Below are 21,664 nucleotides of genomic sequence, written 5' to 3' on the forward strand. Positions count from 1 at the left end.
ACGAAATATTTAGGCTCTGTATACTGATTGTGCATAAGATTGGCTAAGTTTTATTGCTGCAGCTGAATGTAGCTGTTTCAATTAAAAAAATTAAAACTGGATTTTTATTTAAAAATCAGCAAGTGTGGCAGTAGTCTTGAAGCTGGAATTGTCAACTTGGTAGCCTTATCTAAGTGCTTTTATCAACAAAATCTCACATTAGTTACATTCAGTAGTAAATGTGTGTGCATTTTGAAAAATACATTTGGGAACTGTCGAACTATACACAATTTAGGTTTCTGTGTCAAATTGCACGAAAGAGTTTGGATGTAAAATGGAGTAAAATTGTGTCATATGGTGTGAATGTTAAGCTTTTGAGTTTGGGTGTAAAATGGAGGAATAGACGATTAATAGAACAATATCATGAATGCCCGTCGGTGTGATAATTCAGATTATTTTCCCGTTACACCACAACATAGACAGAATACTGGATAGTTGCTGATTTAGTGGAAAGATCCGTAGATCCTTTGAAGAGGAAGCAGATGAAGCCTTGTTGGCGTTGACGACTGTATCTGTTGTGCGATTGGCGTGAATAAAATCTAAATATTACAGAAGGTTTACTGTGACTAGAATTGCGGGATTACAGGCATTAAATTACCTTGAGATAATTCTGAAGTTTAAATGTTCCATTTTTATTCCCTGTTTTATTCAGAACAATAAATAGATGAAGATGCTTTTTCTCTGAGGAAAATACATGTCTAAAATATTTTCTATTTCATGGTGGTTACAAATATATAAAGAATGGGAACAGTAGGCATGTTTATGCTTTTTAAAATTTAATGGCATCTAAATTTAAAAAAAAATCTTAGTTTCCGTTAGAATATTATATCGCGTCCAGTTTTGTTTCTTGGTACGTTCAGTGAAAAGATGGGCCTATTAAATTTCTTCAACACGCTAAGACTTTCCACCTCTTCCTCCCCATGTGTAAGTCTTGCATCATTACGACCCTTCACGTCACGCCTTGAGAGACACCCGAGAGCAGAGAAACCAAAGCGAATGTCAGTTTATTCCAAAGTCAGTGCTATTACTGTCATTGTGCTCGTTGTATTTGCATCTTCCACTGAAATTAACAATTTCTTTATCCCCAAGAACATCTTGAAACCTAAGACCCACTCATCCAATTTATACTCTTCGTTAATAGTCGTACAGCATGGAAACAGGCCCTTCGGCCCAACTTGTCCATGCTGACCTTCTAAGCTAGTCCCTCCTGCCTGCTTTGACCCTTATCCCTCAAAACCTTTCCCATCCATGTACCTGTCCGAATGTTTTTAAAATGCTGTCAACATACCTGCCTCAACTACCTTCTCAGGCATTTCATTCCACATACCCACCACCCTCTGACTGACAAAGGTGCCCCCTGGGTTCTTTGGACTCAAAGGGCCGAAGGGCCTGTTTCTGTTCTGCATGCGTCTTTGACCCTAAAGGTCTAATCATTCAGCATGGAAACGAGCCCTGCGGCTCAACTTGTCCACACCGACCAAATGGTCCGCCTATTCTCTAAATCTTTCCTGTCTATGTACCTGTCCTAAGTGTCTTTTAAATGCTGTTATAGTTCCTGCCTCAACCACCTCCTCTGGCAGCTTGTGCCGTACGCCTGCCACACACTATGTGAAAAAGTTGTCCTTCGGGTTCCTATTAAATCTCGCCCCCCCCCCCCCACCTTAAACCTATATCCTCTGATTCTTGATTCCTGTACACTGGGTGAAAGCATCTCTGCATTTACCCCATCTATGATTTGCTCTTCAGTTTTGTCGAGTAGATGATGGATAGCTGACAAAACCAATGGATTTGAGGGGAAAAGGGGTCAATGCCTTGCATTAGAGTTGGCAGGTGTTCTACGAAGGTGAAGTAATAGTTGGCTAAAAGGAAAATGAAGTGTTCCTTTCAGCTGTTATATAACTATACAGTTAGAGCCCCGCCAAGGTTAATGTATTACGTGTAAAATTAGTGCAGGGATATTTATCATTAGATAGATTCCATTGTGATGATGTGCTGCATATTTCCATTTTTAGCATTTTTGGTCTTTTAACAGCCTGAATAAATTTATTCAGTTTCTGTCATCCTACAACAGTTAATTTAGTTTTCGGATACTGAATCTGACAGCATTTGAATTGAAAAAATGTTCCCTTTCAAAATGCTGTAAGTATAGTGTGCTGGCATTCACACTCTGGGACTTTACTGTTCCTTTATCTTTGATTATTTTTTCTTAAGGAAATCCAACAAATTACGAATTAATGTAAATTCCCTGAACAATTTGAATGATTTTTAATTGATTCTTGACAAGTGAGAAATCCGATGGTTTGACTTTTAACAGACACAGTAATTATTCAAGATCTTTCCTGGAGAGTTCTGTTCCCCCATTGTTATTTCCACTTTTTATACATGACTTGCATAAGCTTCTGTTGCATTCACTAACTGTTAAATAGAAGCTGGAGCTGTGAAAATGCTGCTTGTTGTTGTAAAGATGCTCGTAAGAGCTCCCTCAGTAGAAAGACATAGTCTTGCGTAGTCTTGATAGTTTGCCCTTTCTACTAAATGAGGTTTGGCTTGGGGCTTTATCCGACCAGAACCAAGTATGTTTTGGTCATTCTTTGAACCATTATTAAACAAACCCGAGGCTTTGATTCTGATTGTTATTTTCGCCTAATGTAATGAAAAGAATGTTGTCATTCCTAATAGAAATTTGCAAAAATATTATAATACGCATGATGTTTGTTCCCATGTGAAGCTTGTTATAAAGTGAAATCCTGTCTTTTTTTCCCAAATGAGCTAACTTTTGGCCCAATTATGTATAGGATACAAGGTGATTAAAGGTTTCAGACCCAAGGAAGTGCAGATACCAGGTTACACAGTGCTGGAGTAACTCATCAGAACCGGCACTATCCCTGAAGAACTTGGACAGGTGACATTTCCTGCTGGTTCTGAAGAAGGGTCCCGACCTGAAGCGTCATTTGGCCATGTTCTCCGGAGATTAAAGATTTCAAGTTGAATCTGAAATCTTGCAAGCTCCTTTTTTTTGGTCATTGCTATCCCCTTTTGATAAGCCTGGGGAACATCTTAGAATGATGCAGACCATATATTTGTAATGCCTGATGGGGAAGAGATTAATACATTACCACCTGGAAGATATCTTTAGAAATTTGCAGAGCACAACCTCATCACACTTGAATCTGAATCCTTATATGCAGCCCCAATTTAAAAAATATATAAAACGAGTGTCATTTCTTTCGGCACAGAACTTGGCCAAATGGTAGGTCCGTTCTCCATCACCATTCAGGCAGACTAAAGTACCAGTTATCAATTTCTACCAGAGTTTTATCCAAATATATATTCTTTGACAAACTTACTTTATTGCAAAGGAATGCCATTAGTTTTTTTTTAAAAGGATACGACATCTTTCCAGAGGAATGAACTCAATAAAAGTGTTCTATTTCATTCATCCCTTCAAAACTTTGCTCCATTTTTAATCAATACTTAATTGGTTTGGTTTAAAAGTGCAATTTAAACCAAACTAAAACTGCATGCATCGTGCCAGTGAATGCATGTAATGTTTTATTTGGATTTCCTCAATCGGATCACCAGCAATGCTTAGAGTTTTTAATGTGGTGATTTCTTATTCTGTTTTCAAACTCCATGTCTCAACATTAGACCACTATGTTTCTTTCGCCAATCCTAGAATTATTGTTTGAGTATTATATTAGTACACATTAACAATAATATATCCCCCATCCAACTTGTACCAGCTTCAAAGTCGTCTGTAACTGGTTTTCACCCAGCCCACAGCTAACAATGGCCTGTTTCCTTTATCATCATTACTTTTTTGCATATCTTTCATTCATTTGTTCTATATCTCTCTATATCACCGTCTATATCTCTCATTTTGATTTCCCTTTCCCCTGACTCGCAGTCTGAAGACGGATCTATCCTCCACTTGGCCCGTCTTAACCTACCTGATCTCCCGGTGGCTCAGCACTTCAACTCCCCCTCCCATTCCCAATCTGATCTTTCTGTCCTGAGCCTCCTCCATTGTCAGAGTGAGACCCAGCGCAAAGTGGAGGAACAGCACCTCATATTTCGCTTGGTGAGTTTACACCCCAGCGATATGAACATTGACTTCTCTAACTTCAGAAAGCCCTTGCTTTCCCTCTCTCTCCATCCTCTTCCCCTTCCTATTTCTTCCACTACTTAGTGTCTCTGACTACATTCTATCTTTGTCCCGCCCCTTCCCCTGACATCAGTCTGAAGCAGGGTCTTGACCCGAAACGTCGCCCATTCCTTCTCTCCAGAGATGCTGCCTCACCTGCTGAGTTACTCCAGCATTTTGTGTCGACCTTCGATTAAACCAGCATCTGCAGTTCTTTCTTACACGGTCTATCCGAAATGTCATCCATTCCCTTTCTCCAGAGATGTTGTCAGACCTGCTGCGTTACTCCAGCTTTTAGTGCCTATCTTCGATTTTAAATTAACATTTGCAGTTCCTTCCTACACATTAATGAGAAAATATTTGTTTTGAAAAATCTCTGAGGGATTTTATCATCTTGTTATGTGTTGCTGTCGTATTAAAGAGATTAAGCAAAGATTATTTCAGTTTATAAATGTTTACTTTCTTGAATCGATACATATGTTCTCAATGCATTTGCACAATTGACAATTTTTTATTGCAACATAATGTAAAATTTTCCATAATACGCAGGTAGAAGTATCTTTGGATTAGAAAAATGTAAATTCAGTGCCAACAATCGTATCCACACAGTTGTTCATTATATTTTTACAGCATCTTACCTCTGAAGATTCAAGTACACTTTAATAACTAACGAAACTCCTCTATTAAACCATGTTTGGCAATATCTTTGGATGAAATATCTTTAAAGATTGACAGTCACGGTGAAAAATGTATTTTACACTCCCTACAGGATGAAAACAGGCCCTTTGGGCCACCTATGCTGACCATCAATCACCTGTTCGCACTAGTTCTATGTTATTCCACTTTCTCATTCACTCCCTACATGCTTGGGGCAATATACAGAGGCCAATTAACCTTTGGGATGCGGGAGGAAACCGGAGCACCCGGAGGAAACCCACAGGGAGAACGTGCAAACTCCACACAGACAGCACTCTAGGTTGGTGTAGAAGCCTGTTGTCTGGCTCTGAGGCACCAGGTCCACCAGCGGTGCCAATAAGTAGGAATCTTTCTCCTCAGAATTTCACTACTTTAATTAGAACGCATCCTAACTTTCCGAGAGCATAGCGGTCAGATTTAAAATCATTAAAATCAGATTCTGCCCAAATAATTTTCTAAGCTTTGTTTATCCAAGTACTTCTTTAAAATCTCTTGTTTATTTGGTTTGTTTTGGGTGGCAAGAACTAACGTTGTATTCATAAAGATATCCATTAAGGCTGGGTTACCGATAACTTAAAATAGACACAAAAAGCTGGAGTAACTCAACGGGTAAGACAGCATCTCTGGAGAAAAGGGATGGGTGACGTTTCGGGTTGAGATTCTTCTTCATAACATCTGGCTACACTGGATATTTCTGCTGTGTCATTTCACTCTCTGAACTTTCTTCCCCTTTGCTCCGCCTATTGTACTTGAGTTTGACCTGATTGTATCTTTTATAGTATTATATTGGATAGCATGCAAAACAATGTTTTTCACTGTACCTCAGTACACATGACAATAATGAAGCTAAACCTGGGAACATCTCTAGAAGAACATTGAATTCTCTAATTTTAGGTAACTCTATAAGCCTCTCCATTCTACCCTATTTAAACCTCCCATGCCTTTCCCATCTCCCCTGGGCCCCACCTAGGCTCACACCTATCTCTCCCCTTCCACCTACATCCTTTCCTCTAGCTTCACAGTTTGCAACTCTTCAATCCTTTTGTCTCATACCTTCTGTCTTTTCATTTCTGGCCTTTGTCCAACTATTTGCCTTTCAAATCACCCTCCTCGCCTGTGTTGGCTTATTACCTGCCATGCTTTGTCCTTTCCCACCTCTCAGCTTTCTTCACTCTGCCACCGCCCTATAATCAGGCTGAAGGAGTGTACTGACCCGCAGTGTCACCTATCCATGTTCTCCTGAGATGCTGCCTGACCCGCTGAGTTACTCCTGCACTTGGTGTCTTTTTTTGTAAACCAGCACCTGCATTTCCTTGTTTTTCCCCATCTCTAGATGGCCAGCAAACGTTTTCCATTAAATCACGTAAACTCACTGAAGACCACTCTTGCCCCTAGTGAAAGTACGGCCAGTGTAAGGTCAGCTTGCCCAATCTGCCTGCACCGACTGTATTGTCTCAATGTCACCCCCACTGATCACGAGGCACGAGTCTTCTGGGAGGTGAGACAACAATAAAAAAATCTTTGTGGAGTTTGCACGTTCTCCCTCTGACTGTGGATTTCCTCCAGATCCTCTGGTTTCCTCCAACAGAAACCAACATCCCTAAGACGTGCAGGTTTATAGACTCTGTAAATTGCCCCTAGTGTGTAGGAAGCGAAAGTGGGCAACATAGAGCTAGTGTACCTGTAAGTCAATTGGCCTCTGTAAATAGTCCCTTATGTGTAAGGAGTGGATGAGAAAATGAGATAGCATCGAACTACTGTGAGTGGGTGATCGATGGTCGTCGAGGGCCGAAGGGCCCGTTTCCATGTTGCATCTCCAAACTAAACTGTCAAATGAAAACGTTCGTAATGTTGCTAGAATGCAAAATACCAATCTGTTATAATCTATGTTGCTGAGGTGTTTAGAACTGGACATGAAAGTTAAGGCCCTCTGAACAATCCCAAAACCTTACAATCATTAATAGAGCCAGGATTTTACCATGAATGCCATGTGCCTTTTCATGTATTTTTTGTTTATTTCACCAGGTAATGCCTTTTTCACGATCAAGTGCTTAAATCAGCCTTTTTTTGCCGTTTTGCTAAAAGGTCGTTTGATATTTTCTCTAGTTGTACCGTGATTACAATGACATTTTCTATGTTAACATGTTAATATTAATGTTATTATTAACGTGTTAACATAGTATAACTTACAAGAAAACGTCCCCACCGGGGGGAAACCTGGGACGCCACCCGTCGGTCGTTCATTCATTCGTGCCACTGCCCGCTGGTTCAGTCTTTTCCAAGATCTATTTAAGAAAGAACTGCAGATGCTGGAAAAATCGAATGTAGACAAAAAATGCTGGAGAAACTCAGCAGTTGAAGCAGCAACTATGGAGAGAAGGAATGGGCGACGTTGCAGGTCGAGACTTCTTCAGACTGATGTTGGGTGGGGTGGGGGGGGAGGGGAAGAAAATTAGAGGCGGAGACAGGACTAGAAGGAGATAGACAAAAATGCTGGAGAAGCTCAGTGGGTGCGGCAGCATCTATAGAGCGAAGGACATAGGCAACGTTTCGGGTTGAACCCCTTCAGACTAAAAGGAGAGCTGGGATGGGGGAGGAGTGAGAAGACAAGGGCTATCTAAAATTAGAGAAGTCAATGTTGATACCGCTGGGACTACCCGAGCGAAATACCCAAGCTGGTCTCCTCTCAAGGTAAATGTGAGAGAATGATTTCAGCTAACAAAGATCTTGAAGAAATAGAAAACAATGCTAACGTTCTCAAAGGTAGTTGTAATGCACAAGATATCGACATGAATATAGAGTCTGTAGCTTGTTTCGGGTATGCACCAGTGAACCTCAGCTGAGGAAGAAATAAGTTTTTTACAACTGAAGCATATTCTGTCTGATAGACGGCATAGTTTGACACCAAAACAATGCTAGTAATTATGTGCATGCGGGCAATTTTGGTCATTTAATGTAGTATACCTTTATATTATCATTTTTAACCATATTTTGGTGGTGGAAATAAATGCCTTTTTATGCCTTTTTTGTCAATAAATGCCCTTTTCGTGCCTTTTTTGTAATTTTATTATGTCTTTTTGCCTGCCTATTTCAGAGTTTTTTTAGTGCCTAAACATCCTGGCACTAATCATTGACCATGTGCAGAGACACAAAATATAGGCAGAGGATCAGTATATACTGTGGGCAATGGTGCAAATGGGTATTATTGCTGAGTTATTTAGAAGCAGTATGTATGCTGCTTAACTGTACAATAGATTGTATAATACAGTGTCATCCTATTTTGCACTAACTACCGGCCAAATTTCTATCTAGCTCTTTTAAAGGTTTTTTTATGTACAAGTACAGACCAAACTTTATTTTCTTTAGCTACTGCATAACAGGGCGTGACCCTCAGAGTTATGCATTATGACACAGAGACGTGTTTCCTTGCGTTTAGAGATACAGCTCGCAAACACATCTTTTGGCCAACCGAGTCATCGCCAACCAGCGATCCCCGTACATTAACACTATCCTACACACTAGGGACAATTTACAATCTTTACGGAAGCCAATTAGCCTACAAATCTGTATGAATGTGGGAGGAAACCCATGCAGTCGCAGTGAGACCATGCAAACTCCGTACAGACAGCACCCATAGTCAGGATCGAACCCGGGTCTCTGGCGATGTAAGGCAACAGCTCTACCACTGTTCCACTGTGCCTTTATTGACAATATTTCGGCTTGTCCTCTGTGATTAGATGTTCAATTCAATTCAATTCAACTTTATTGTCATTGCACAAATACAAGTATAGGTACAACGAAATGCAGTTTAGCGTCTGGTCATAGTCATAGTGCAAGATAGTAGAAGTAAGAATAAAAATACAAAGTTGGCATACAATAAAAGTTTTTAAAAAATAAATTAAAAAAAATACTGGTTAACAATGTGTGGATTGTGGATGAATTAAAACTGATACATAGGCAGATAACTGTATACAAGTGGGAGAGTCTAATGTAATGCTCATACTGCCTATAACACTACATTATCTAACTAAAATGTAATTTACCATACATCTGCCCATTCAAACCGCACACCAAGATCTGTTGTGATAATACTCACTCCATAATCTGTCGTAACTTTCAAATGCCACCAGTGGAAGATGTTGCAACAGGATACTGATTCACTTGCACCCAGTACAACTGTTACAGAAATCTCTGAATCTTGTGGATTATAGAGTACAATGGAGTTTTCTTCACACTGGCTGTTCATCTTTGAGGAGGGCAAATGTCCCAACCCGAAACGTCGCCTATCCATTTCCTCCACTGATGCTGCCTGACCTGCTGAGTTACTCCAGCATGAGTTACTTCAGCACTTTGTGTTTTGTTCAAGTATTTCAGTAAACTGTTTTCAGAATCTTTCTCCCCCCCCCCAAAAAACCTATTTTAACCCCCTACCAAAAACTAATAAGTATGTGAGATGCAATTTTGAGGTGTGTATTCCTCTTTACTATAAATACCTTTGCTTTAATTTACTGGAAAGCGCAAATAACTGTGGAAAATGGCAAGTAAAAGATAAATGCAGCACAGTGGTGCAGTTGATAGAACTGCTGCCTCAGAGCCAAAGACCCGGGTTCATTCCCAACTTTGCTGTTTATGTGGATTTGGCACGTTCTCACTTGGACCGCGTGGGTTTCCTCTGGTTTCATCCCACATCCCAAAGATGTGCATGTTTATAGGTTAATTGGCCTCTGTAAATTGCCCCTTGTTTGTAGGAGTGAGATAACATTAGAACTGGTGTAAACCGGTGATCACTGGTTGGTGTGGGCCGAAGGCCGGTTTCCATGCTGTATCCCTAATTACAAGTGTGACTCAATGACTAAAAAATTCAGCTAGCAGAATTCCATTATTGTTTATTTTAGAGATGTAGCAGTGAAACAGGCCCTTCGGCCCACCGAGTCCACAACGATAATCGATCACCCGTATACTAGCTCTATCTTGCACACAAGGGACAATCTACAGAGGCCAACTCACTTACAAACCTGCACGTGATTGGAATGTGGGTGGAAACACGAAGAAAACCCACATGGTCACAAGGAGAACATATAATTTCTGTTCAGACAGCACCCGAGGCCAGGACCGAACCGGGGTATCTGGTGCTGTAAAGGGACGGCCCCACTGCGGCGACCTAATCTGCGAGTTAAGAAGAGGGCACTGAAACCGCAAGCTGGCTGGATCGACTACACACACGCGCATACAGCCAGGGAAAGCGGGGGAGCGCTGTCTGAAATTCAGAGCCGACATGAAGAGGAAGGTCAAAGACGGCTGCAGAGTGTAGTGCAAGTCCTTTAGGGAGAGGGGGGGAGAAGGAGTGGAGACACTTTTAAGAAGTATAATAAAGTTTAGCGAACATTTAACTTACTGGTCGGTTTTCCTTGGTCCTGAACACTCCAATGAGCCTATTAAAATGCCCGGTCAGCCTATGGCTGCCCTCCACTGCCTGTAACTACACAGCGACCCCACTCCACTCCACTACAAGTTAAAAAGAACCATGCCGACCAAATTTTACTCGCGGAAAACTTTTTAACATGCCAAAAACAAATTCAGCATGTTGAAACATTTTCTGCGACCTAGCTGAGGCCGTGAGTATTCGGGAACTTCCCTCGAGCTTGAAGGAGAGTTCCAGTGACCTCGTAGGACCACCCAGGACCACGTGTCGACCATGCTGCGAGTTTGAGTCGAGGGCAAACTCTTCTAAACTCGCAGATTAGGTCGCCGCAGTGGGACAGCCCCTTAAGGTAGCAACTCTAAAGCTGCGCCACTATGAGAAGTTAGAATGAAATAAAAGCAAGTTAGTTTTAAGTTGTAGAGAATATGTCCACAAGTGCGCAAGTGTGAAATTTCCAAACTGCAGGTACTTGATGACAAGCCACCTTACCGGTTGAATGTTGGCCCAATATAACCACCCTTTAAAGATGGATGGCACAGAAAGGCCAGTTTCTTGACTATTGAACCTTTTGTTGTTTTCGGTTTTGCTTACGGTTATGTAATGCAATAGGACAAATTTTACTAAAACCGTTGAAAGGCCAATGCTTTCTAGACATATTTGACTATTTCCCCTGATATTCTGTTATGTAGTTATTTTTATTGTCCTTGCATTCTACTTCATTGGAACACTGAGTGGTGTGATTCGGGAGCTGCAGGTATTTTAACTGGTATATTAGAGGCCCAGTTTAAACATCGATAAACATTTCCCTTGGATGTGTGATTAATTGTATATTTAACGTTGCTGGTCCTGATAAAATGTTGCTTCACAGTAGTCCCTTTGCCTCTCCACCCTCCCCCCTCAGAGCAGCCTTGAGTTTTCATTTGGTGAAAGAAAAAATAATCTGTTGCTTGTGTAATGTTGTTCTAAGTGTGGAGGCTGAGGCAAAGTTAGAGTAGACACAAAGCGCTGGAGTAACTCAGACAGCATCTCTGGAGGACATGGACATGTGACGTTTCGGGTCGAGACCCTTCTTCACATTTTGCTGTTCTTGCAACTTCTATCATTACGGCCGTTTTCCGCATGTCGAGAACTGGTATTTACCGCCACCTAGTGTGCACTATGCAAACTGTGCAGCTCATCATTAATGGCCAACATTAATCTTTCTGCTAAAGATTTTTCAATGGACTGCAGGATAAAAGCATGCTTCCACATTGTCACTCGTTATATCTGTTCCAAGTTTAGCATCTCCCTGATTTGTCACACCCTAACATCCATCTTCTTCATTCAAACAAATATTGAGTGACGTCTTAAGACTGAAGACTTTACACTGTAAATTGACCCAGAGAGTTGAGAATCTGTGGAATTCTCTGCCTCAGGAGGTAGTGGGGGACAATTCTCTGGATGCTTTCAAGAGAGAGCTTTGAAAGATAGCAGAGTCAAAGGATATGGGGAGAAGGCAGGAATGGGGTACTGATTGTGGATGATCAGCCATGATCACAGCGAATGGCGGTGCTGGATCGAAGGGCCGAATGGCCTCCTCCTGCACCTATTGTCTAATGATTGTAACCATGTATTGTATTTCTGCTGACTGGTTAGCACGCAACAAAAGCTTTTCACTATACATCGGTACAGGTGACAATAAACTAAACTGAAACTGAAGAACGGTCTCGACCCGAAATGTCACCTATTCATTTTCTCCCGAGATGTTGTCTGACCCGCTGAGTTACTCCAGCTTTTTGTGTCTATCTTGAGTTGACAATTGCCTAGTTGATTTTTTGCCGTCAGCACGACCGGGCTGGTTTTTGTCATTGTTGATCCCATTTTGTCTACTTCCTTTTCATTTTTGTTCGGAGTAACACAGCAGGTCAGGCAGCATCTCTGGAGAAAAAGGGATTGGAGACGTCCACACATACCCTCCTTCGGACCTTCTGAAGAGTGAGCTGCAGATGCTGGTTGACAAGAACAGATGTGCAATGCTGGGTTAACTCAGTGGGTCAGGCAGCATCTCTGAAGAAGGATGTCTGAAGAAGGGTCCCGACCCAAAACATCTCCTGTCCACATCCTCCAGAGTTGCCGCCTGACCCGCTAAGTTACTCCAGAAATTTTGTGTCATTTTGTTTTAAATTGAGATGTATCGTCACTACTGTCCCTTGTTACAAACTTCAACAGCTTTCAAGAAAAAGTACAAAGAAATAGAAGTCATTGTGTGCTTGCAGCGAGTGAGGTGCCGTAGATGTGTGCGGCTGCAGGAACTGTTTCTTCTTGTGGCCATAACTTAAGAGGCAAAACAGACGGCTTGACATTTTGAAGAGCTATTTACTTCCTTTGCCACTCAACCTTGAAAAGGCTGTGTGTGGTTTCTGTGCACGCCAAGTAATTCTCATCTCTCTCCATGCCAGTCAGCTACTTATCTCTTTGGTTTGTGGGTGCTGTCTGCGACGGTTTCTGATTGCTGTTCTCAGCACTGGCATGGAAAATTGTTCAACCCAAGGGTTGATAATTAAAATAGAACAAAGGTCTTGATGTACTTGATTCTCTGGGGGCGGTACACTTAAACCTCAACAGCAAGCCAAAAATGAAACGGCACAACCAATAAATGTGCTCCTAGTTTATCCTTTTACAAACTGCTATCTGATCATAGAGGCCAGGTGATACAAAATAGCGTCGCTTTGCAGATAATGAAGATGGCTGTCAAAGATTGCAGCAGGATCTTGATCGGTAGGCCAGGCGGGCTAAGGAATGGTTGATGAAATTTAATATAGAGAAATGTGAGGTGTTGCATTTTGGAAAGTCTAACATGGGCAGGACCTACACAGTGAATGGTGGGGCTCTGGGGAGTGTTGTAGAGCGGAGAGATCTAGGAGTGCAGGTGCATGGTTCCTTGAAGATGGCGTCACAGATAGATAAGGTTGGCACATTGGCCTTCATCAGTCACAGTATTTAGTATAGAAGTTGGGAGGTCATGTTGCAGTTATATAATACGTTGGTGAGGCCATATTTAGAGTATTGTATTCAGTTCTGGGCACCGTGTTATAGGAAAGATGTTGTTAAGTAGGAAAGGGTGCAGAGTTATGAGGATGTTGCCAGGACTCGAGGGTCTGAGCTACTGGGAGAGGTTGAGAAGACTGGGACTCTATTCCTTGGAGGGCAGGAGAATGACGGGTGATGTTGTAGATCTGTATAAAATCACGAGAAGAATATATCAGGTAGACGCACAGAGTCTCTTACCCAGACGTGGGGATTTGAGAACCTGACGACATGGCTTTAAAGTGAAGGAGGAAAGATTTAATTTGATTTTGACGGGTAACTTTTTCCCACGCAAAAGGTGGTGGGTTTATGGAACGAGCTGCCAGAGGAGGTAGTTGAGGCAGGGATTATTGCAACGTTTAAAAACAATTAGACGGGTACATGAATAGGATAGGTATAGAAGGGGCAAATATAGTGTAGTAGATAGGACATGTTGTTCTGAGTGGGTAAGTTGGGCCGAAGGGCCTGTTTCCATGCTGTATGATTCTATAACATAGAATATTGACCACTTTCCGCTCATTGCTTCCGATGGATTGGGCCTGTTGTCAGTTTAGATGCATACAGCATTATTTATTTTGCACGCCGAGACAAAAGTTAATGCTTCAAGGGTGCTTTATTGTCACGTATGACCGCACAGTGAAATTATTTTTGCACAGCTCACACGTGCACGAGCAGCCATACTTTGACGCCATTTGCAAAATGTCCGGTCTACCTGCTCGATGTACGTTAGCGGCTCCCGATCCAGTTAAGCCCCAGGCTGGTGCAGGGCCTCCTCCATCGCTCTTGGCCCACAAACCGACGTCTCTCTCCTGCTGACAAAACTTCCTTTCTTTGACTTCCACACTGACTTCCAACCTTCCACCTGCCTCGTTACTGCATTGGACACCCTCTACGTCAGTTAACAGCATAGAGTGGTGCAGCTGGTTGAGCTGCCAGCTCACAAATCCAATGATCCAGGTTCAATCCTGACCTCCAGAGCTGCCTGGTGTGTTCTCCATGTGACTGCATGGATTTCCCAAGAAAGTTCCAATTTCCTCCCACATCCTGGAAAAAGATGGCTCTTCAGTCTGAAGAAGGGTCTCGACCTGAAACGTCACCCATTCCTTCTACCCAGAGATGCTGCCTGTCCCGCTGAGTTACTCCAGCATTTTGTGTCTATAATAGCTGGGTCTGTTGGTCGGCTGGGCTCTGTAAACTGCCCCTAATGTAGAAAGTCGGGGAATGGGGAAGGGAATGTAGGGAGAATAAAGGCTTTGCAACTAAACCTCTTGAAGACACAAGAACTTGCATGATACAACATAGATGTGGACACCCAGGGCAATGGCAACATTGCTGATATAATAACCGGACTCTAAGGTTTGTGACATAGGAATGTTTCAATAAACCAGACTGAAGAAGGGTCTCGACCCAAAACGTCACCCATTCCTTCTCTCCAGAGAGGCTGCCTGTCCCACTGAGTTACTCCAGCAATTTGTGTCTACCTTCAATAAATCATGTACATCAACAATATTTTGGTCGCTCAATTTTTTATTTTGACACTTGATGTAAGTTGTTTTGACTTGAATAGCTCAATTGGATAGACGGTCTCTATCTGTTACAAGATTCATTGACACGATGCATCAGTGTTGTAGGTAGGTAGTGTTCAGTTCAATCCATGCAATTTAGCTTCCTTCATTAAGGAGCTGGGGTACGACAGAGGCTGTAGATGCAGAATGTCTGACGCAAGCCTTGTCTTCAATTAAAAGGCTACAAATAATATGTGGACATTCTCAGGGAAATGTATTTCAAAGGAGCCATTATGTTGTATTGTTGAAGGCCATTGTTAGCACGGAATAATGCAGGTCAATGAAAAGCATAATAATTTGTTTGCGGCATTTGAATTTCTGGCTTTTAGATACAATCACGGGCGTGTGTAGATATATATCAGGAAGAAGACACGCCAGTGCCTCTACTTTCTTCGAAATTTGTTATGTCACTGAATGCTCCGACAAAGTTAATTTTTAGAGATAGACAGAAAATGCGGGTCAGGCAGCATTTCTGGAGAAAAGGAATAGGTGATAATTTGGGTTGAAACCCTTCTTCACACTGAGTCGGGGGAAAGGGAAACTGAAGGTAGTGAACTGATGACCACGGAAAGGTGGAGCCCAGAATGGTCTATTGTTGGCTATGGAAGAGGTTATAACGATGGGATATATGGCAGGCGGGATGGAGAGGGAGGGAATGCGAGGGTTAGTTGAAATTAGAGAAATTAATATTCATACCACTGGGTTGTAAGCTGCCAAAATGGAATATGAGGTGCTATAATTTATCAACTGGTCAAGTTTAAGCCAACAACGTGGGAATGTGGGCCTCACACAGGGTCAAGCCCGGATATCAACATGTGGAGGAATTGTCCATTTTAGCCCCAAGAAATCTAGATAAATAACTTTACTAGAACAATTAATCAACCATTCTGTTTTCAGAAAGTGTTCTAGGAACCATGTCACTGCAGTAAGAATATATTTGGTTTCATTCCCTTGGGGATTGAAAACCTGTTTAGAATGATGTTATGATTACATAAGGCGGCTTTTACATAACATAAAAGTGGGGCAGCATAGTGACGCAACTGGTAGAGTTGCTGCCTTGCAGTGCCAGAGACCCGGGTTCCAACCTGCTGACTGTACAGAGTTTGCACGTTCTCCCTGTGACCATATGTGTTTTCTTCTGATGCTCCTGTTTCTTCCCTCATTCCAAAGATGTGTGGGTTTGTAGGTTAATTGGCTTCTGTAAATTGTCTTTGGGTGTGTAGGGTAGAAGCAGTGTTTATGGGTAGTTGCTGGTTGGCCTGGACCTAGTGGCTGAAAGGCCTGTTTTCGTGCTGTATCTCAAACCTAAAAACTGTCAGGTTCCTGAACGAACCTGCACATCCCTAATCCTACTGGGCAAAGGAACCTTGACCTAGTGTTTAATTGTCATATGTACCAAAAACAGAACAATGAAATTCTTTTTTGTACCAGCATGATTGGCTTCTGTAAATTGTTCTTCGTGTGTTAGGATGGAACTAGTGTGTATGGGGTGGCCGTTGGTCGGCCTGGACTCGGTGGGCCGAAGGGCCTGGTTTTGCCTGTATCTCAAAACTCGGTCACGGTGGCGCAGGGGTAGAGTTGCTGCTTTACAGCTAATGCAGCGTCGGAGACACGGGTTCGATCCCGAATATGGGTGCTGTCTGTACGGAGTTTGTACGTTCTCCCCGTGACCTGTGTGGGTTTTCTCCGAGATCTTTGGTTTCCTCCCACACTCCAAAGACGTACACGTTCGTAGGTTTGTTGACTTGGTAAATGTAAAAAATGTCCCTAATGTGTGTAGGATAGAATTAATGTGTGGGGATCGCTGGTTGGCGCAGACCCGGTGGGCCGAAGGGCCTGTTTTTGCCTGTACTTCAAAACTAAATTATAAACTAACACCTTATTCTAAAACATTTCACAGGTGAAATAAGAGCCATGTGGGTCCTGAACTGGAGTAGGGGCCGTTTAAAACAAAAGGTTTAAATATAGAAGACATTAAGTAAAGCTGTACTACAAATACTGAATGGAAAGCGGAGCACTGGGCTGGAATTATGGGTTTGAGCTAGATGGAACAAACTAAAGGATTTTGCTTCCCTCCTCGCTGGAAAATAAACCTTAAGATTGGTAGTTGGACCTAATCCTCTTCCTGACGAGAAGACAAAGTAATAATATAAAAAATCGCGAGCTGTTCAATAGGTGCAAGTTAAGGCAGAAACGTTCCCACATAACCAATGGAATAACTGAGCCACTAAAATATACTGCAAATGATATCTGGGAATGACGGCAAGGGTGCAGAACAGAGGAAGGTACAGCACAAGAACAGGCCCTTCGGCCCACAATGTCTGTGATATATAGGACCTCCTCTGCCTGCACCTGATTTATAATCCATTCCCTGCATATCCATGGGCCTATATAAAGGCTCTAAAGCCCACTTTCGTATCTGCTTTTACCATCCTGGCAGAGCATTTCAGGCACTAAACGCCCACCTTGCTCTGCACCTGTCCTTATAAGCTTTACCCCGCTCATCTTATAACTATGCCCTCCATAAGTTATAGGAGCAGACCGTGGCCATTCGGCCCACCAAGTCTACTCTGCCATTCAGCCTTTTTTCCTTCTCAACCCCATTCTCTTCCCTTATCTCCCCCTCCCCCCAAACCCCTGACACCCATACTAATCAAGAATCTAGCCTACTTATGCCTCTCATAATGTGATGTACTTCTATCAAATCTCCCCTCGACTTCAGCGCGACATTCTACACTATTTTCAAGTCAAGTGAACTTCAATCAAGAGGGTTGAAACTATGTTTTCTAGAGAGAGTTAGATATACCTCTTGGGGCTAATGGAATCAAGGGATATGGGGAGAAAGCAGGAACGGGCTACTGATTTAAGGATGATCAGCCATGATCATACTAAATGGCAGTGCTGGCTCAAAGGGCCGAATGTCCTCCTGCACCAATTCAAGGCAAGATTAACCACCTCTGTTCCCTCCATATAAAATGGATCATTCTCCATATTTCAGTACGATGCGACCACATGGCATGTGTTCCTTCTCCTGTTGATTTTGCATTATAAAGGGATTGTTCCCTCTGCGATTCCCTGGTCCACTCAACCATCACCACCACCACCCACCTCTCATGGTTCCCTCCCCCATTTGCAAATGCAAGTGGTGCAACCCTGGCACCTTTCCCTCTTTCCACCAGCCAATGATCCCAACACTCAGAGATACAGAGTGGAAGCTGGCCCTTCAGCCCACCTAGTCCGTGCCTGCCAGCAATTACCCCGTACACTGACATTATCCTGCACGCCAGGGACCATTTTACAGAGGCCAATTAACCTACAAAACTGTACGTCTTTGTAATGTGGGAGGAAACCGGAGCACCCAGAGAAAACCAACGTAGTCACAGCGAGAACGTGTAAACTCCGCACAGACAGTCCCTGTACTCTGGATATAACCCTGTGTGGTGCTGGAAGGCAGCAACTCTACCGCTGCGCCACTGTGCTCCCCTACACGCCTTACAGGTAAAGCACCAATTCATCTGCCATTGATCCAACTAAGTTGACTGCAATTCCATGTTCACAATGCTATCTTCCTGTATGTGAGGCAACCACATTGCAGGGTGCCTGTGTCCTGTCTTCAAAGGTAACTAACTCTGTGCTTCAAGCCACCTGCCACTTTAAATCTCCATTTGACTGTTCTATTGTCGGACAGGACAGGCAGCATCTCTGGAGAGAAGGAATGGGTGCCGTTTTGGGTTGAGACCCCTCAGACTGATGTCAGGGGAGTGGGCGGGACAGAGATAGAATGCAGTCGGAGACAGCCGGTGGGAGGAGGGAGAGGGGATGGAGAGAGAGGGAAAGCAAGTGCTGTCTAGGTCACCAACCTTGGGTGTTACCTCAGATTTTCTAACCACAGTGGCCTGACCTGGTGGAGTGGTTCCAGAGTTACCTGTTTCCGTTTTAAAACAAAATAATAAAAAAAGGTCTTTTCCTGTTCCTGAAAATTTCAGGCCCATTGAACGTCATTAATTCTCTGAGGGTGTGGCAAACGTATAAACACTCACATGTTTTAGAAGTCTCTCGATGAATACTTGAATCATTAAACCATAGAAGGCTGCAGACTAAGGCATGGTAAATGGAATTAACACGGTGGCGCAGCGGTGGAGTTGCTGCCTTACAGCGCCAGAGATCCTCACTACGGGTGCTGTCTGTACGGAGTTTGTATGTTCTCCCGAAGGGCCTGTTTCCATGCTCTATCTCTAAAGTCTGAAAGATGGCTAGCATGAACGTGGTGGGCCGAAGGGTCTGTTGCCATGCTGTGTAACTCTAAATGGGGAGGAAATGATGAAATGAAGATTTTAGAACCATGTTGTGATTTGTGACCAATATGTAATTAAAGACTTCCTTTAATCAGCTCCCCTCTGATGTAGTGGGTTCAAGGCACGCTCCATCATTGTCATTCAGAGCTGAAGGATGAACCCATTTACTATGTTGTGAACATTATGGCCAGTTGAATATGGAAGGGAGTACAGGTGCACAACCTTTTATCTGAAAGCCTTGGGACCAGACACTTTTCGTAATTCAGAATTTGTCGGTCTTCGGAATGGAATTTTTTTAGCGTAGATTTTAATGGCTGGCTCAGTGGTAGAGTGCTCGGCTCATATCCGCAAGGTCGCGAGTTTGCGCCTTGATCCTGGCAGTTACTCGATCGCGAGTTTGAGTCTTCAATGTAGTTTTTTCTTGCAGAATAAATGTTTGTATGAAATGCAGTGTAGGAGAAGTGTACTGACTGTGTGGGCAGAACTTTGGAAGTGATTGCCCACCAGTCTAAAAAGCCGCTGTGTCTCCCTGTCCCTGGGATAGCAGGGGGGCGATCAAACAGCACAATACCCCCCTCCCCCTCCAACTCCAGAGGAATCCGCTCCCCGATGGGCCGCTACGGCGACAAGTGGCAGTTTGCCCACAGCCCCTTCATCCGTCAACCCAAGAACAAGACGTACCTTGCACACCATCAGCTTCTGCCCCTACGTGTTCCTCTGGAGTTGGAGCGGGGCTGGGCTGGAGTTGCTGCTGGCTGTGGGTCTCTGGGATCTCCGTGCTTGCAGTGGGCCTGGGGGTCGGTGGACGGCGGTGGGAGCTGTGGAGCCTGTGGACCTACGGACCTACCTCCGTGGAGCTAGCCAGCTTCGGAGCGTGGAGAGCTGCGGCGGCGAGCTGCTGCGACCCGACTCCGGTGGATGGTGACACCGGGAGCTCGCGGGTCCCCGGTGGGAGACCGCTTTGCAGGGCACCGGCAGCGGCGACTTCTCCCGCCCGAATTACGGGGTTGAAAGTGACCTGGAGGGGGGCCTTACAACGCCCGGCGCGGCTGTAAATTGCCGCGGACTTGCTAGCGCCCGCCGGGGGCTTTGACCTCGACTTTGGGAGAGGAATGGAGAGCAGGGGAGAGACAAGTCTTTGCCTTCCATCACAGTGAGGAGGAGACTCACTGTGATGGATGTTTATGTGAATTGAATTGTGTTGGTGTGTGTCTTGGTTCTTTTTTGTATGGCTGCAGGTTATTATTGTATTGTATTGGTGTCCCGTTGGTCCTGACGTCTCCGGCCACCCCCCTGGACTGGAGCTGAAGGGAAGACAGTGCAAAGCCCCCGCGCCGGTGCAATGGGCGGGGAGCTGGAGAGGGGAGGGAAGGGGTCACATACATGGCCGGGAAGCAGAGGGGTGTAGGTGGGGTGAAACTGAAGGGAGCGACAATCTGCACTGTGTATCGTGAGTCTACCGTGGGAACTTTTAAACTCAGCGGGCAGGCAGCAGCATATTGTCAATTATTAACCCTCCCGCGCAATATACCCTCACCTTCTCTTTTATGAATGGGGATTTAGTTCCCCTTTCTTCGAGGACCGAGCGGAGGTTCCGCTGTCACTTCTGCGGGCCGCCCTCGGTGAACGTTTTCAAGGACCTTTCTTCAAGGACCGAAAAAATGTCCGCTATTCGGAGGTTTTCGTTATTTGGATCTTCGGATAAAAGGTTGTGCACCTGTAGTAAGAGTGAGAGCTGGGAAGGGGGAGGGATGGAGAGAGAGAGAGAGAGAGAGAGAGACAGAGAGGAAAGGCAAGGGTTACCTGAAGTTAGAGAAGTCAATGTTCATGCTGCTGGAGTGTAAGCTGCCCGAGCAAAATACGAGGTGTTGTTCCTCCAATTTGTGCTGGGCCTCACTCTGACAATGGAGGAGGCCCAGGACAGAAAGGTCAGTGTGGGAATGGGAGAGGAGTTAAAGTGTTTAGTAACCGGCAGATCAGGTAGGTTCAGGCGGACTGAGCGGAGGTGTTGAGCAAAACGATCTTAGCTTAGTCGGTGATATATGGGAGTCCACCCCTGGAACCCTTTCGACTTTTCATTGTTTTACAATTGGCATTTGTCCTTCACACTCCAACCACGTGACTGCCCCTGAATGGATGCCCCTCTAATCCCGGGATTGAGTTTTAGGGATCGGATTGATACAGGTACCATATGATCAATACTCCCGTGCTCACTAGTTCAAGGTTGAAGCTTTCCCTCCGGTCATTTTCTCAAAACAAATGTTATAACCAATGGAGAACAAATGATTACCATCTCCTCACTCAAGTTGTTGCAAAGCCGAAGTGTGAGTCCATTACCGACCCTGGTCCGTGGCATAATAACTTGTGGCCAGGTAGTTTCAGATGGTTGAGTAAGAGACACAGCGCACCACATAACTGTGGTTCATCCATCTGGTCT

At 43.8% G+C, this 21,664-nt stretch overlaps 1 protein-coding gene and 1 long non-coding RNA gene across 2 annotated transcripts in view; both read left to right on the forward strand.

The window, feature by feature from the left end:
• The window catches only part of LOC116989251 (nuclear receptor ROR-beta-like), a 78,392-nt gene that overhangs the window by 1,120 nt on the left and 55,608 nt on the right, over positions 1-21,664 (forward strand). The window lies entirely within an intron of this gene.
• LOC116989252 lies at positions 11,365-18,680 on the forward strand. Its single transcript, XR_004416197.1, has 3 exons — positions 11,365-11,596; positions 18,320-18,322; positions 18,670-18,680. It is a non-coding gene; the product is annotated as an uncharacterized LOC116989252 (long non-coding RNA).

This window comes from Amblyraja radiata, chromosome 29 (assembly GCF_010909765.2).
Source record: "Amblyraja radiata isolate CabotCenter1 chromosome 29, sAmbRad1.1.pri, whole genome shotgun sequence".
Classification (NCBI taxonomy): domain Eukaryota; kingdom Metazoa; phylum Chordata; class Chondrichthyes; order Rajiformes; family Rajidae; genus Amblyraja; species Amblyraja radiata.